A 1,520-nucleotide genomic window follows, 5' to 3' on the forward strand; every position below is an offset into this window, starting at 1 on the left:
ATTTTATGAAACTGACTCACATGTGTCTTAGTTGAAGCTTTGCTGATGCAAAAATCTTGGCAATTCTCCTCTTCCTAAATAAGTGATGAATTACTCTTCAAATAAAGATTGGCAAACTGGTCAAATAACCATAAGTCATCAATTCACAAAAAAAAATAATTGTTTGCCTATCTTTAAAATATTTCATATTACATGAGTTCTTAAGAACTCAAGAATTCTCAATCTGCCAAAGAAGAGCAGAGAATGTGCTGTGCTTTACCATTAACTAGAAAAGTATTCCAACTTCCTACCACTCTGTCTCACTAAGACAGAGAGAAAGAGACAGAGTTGAGGTGGTGGGGGTGGGAAGTGAAGAACAGAAATTTCTGTTCACTTTGAAGCTGGTAACACTAAGAGAAACTGTGAATTAGAATTTCATATATTCTTGGGAACTGTGGTTCCTTTACCCACAAGTCTTGATTTTTTTTTTAATGTTTTGTCAACTTAGTCCCAAGGTAAATCACGAAGTGATGTGTTTTTTGTAAAATAAAGGGAAATAAATAAATGTTCATAAAATAAATCACTGACATTTCCCTGAAATTCAATTCTCTGTGTGTCAACTTTTGTCATGACTGTCTGGGAGCCACTGATGTCACACAGAGTTGTAAAACAATCACATAGTTATCTCTAGTAATTGGAAATCTTGCTCTTCGAATGTTGAAACTACACAATTTTGGACAAATGCTTGTGGAATTAAAAATCTCCTTACTCATTCTCTGAAATATGGGGTTCAAAGGAGGTGAATATCAACATATCCTCTCTATACCTGAAGTTAAAATTGAAACTATCAGATCCTCCATGGAGTGGGTTAGGATGCAGCACTGCAAGAGAGCCAAAGAGGCTTCAGTGTGACTTTGATGCTGTGCCCCGGAGATGTCCTACCTGGTGCTGCAGGCCTCTACTGTCTCTCCTGCTGCTCCCCTCAGCAGTGTACTTCATCGATCTGCCTGTTCTGCTCCCCAATCTGTCTCTAGTGAATCCTCTCACTGCTCCTGCACCTCTGACCTGTACCCCAGCTCTGTATGCATAAATAAATATTTTTTTTAAATGAGATTATCACTAGTGAATTAATAGATTTGTCTAAATTTATGTACATACAGTATGTTTTTATATATATATATTATATATCATGTGTACCTGTATATATATATATATATATATGTGTGTGTGTGTACATATATACACATTCACAATAAATAAGCATAAATGTATTTATGTTGAAAGATAGTATGAGATATCCCAGTAGTACATTAGGAAAGATTACATATCATGTCGAGAAAAATTGTCAAAACTCCATCATTGTAAAGATCTAGCTCAGTATAGATGGAATGATATAATTTCAAATCATAACTATGTGTTTTAAAAGTACATGAAAATATATTAGTCATTTTAATAACTCTATAATCACTGAAATCAGTTCCAGTGCTTGAAAAAGTGAAGGGTGCTTTTCATTTTTATTTTCCTTTTAATATTTTAATACA

Source organism: Condylura cristata, unplaced genomic scaffold (genome assembly GCF_000260355.1).
Source record: "Condylura cristata isolate star-nosed mole 26May11 unplaced genomic scaffold, ConCri1.0 scaffold00001, whole genome shotgun sequence".
Classification (NCBI taxonomy): Eukaryota; Metazoa; Chordata; class Mammalia; order Eulipotyphla; family Talpidae; genus Condylura; species Condylura cristata.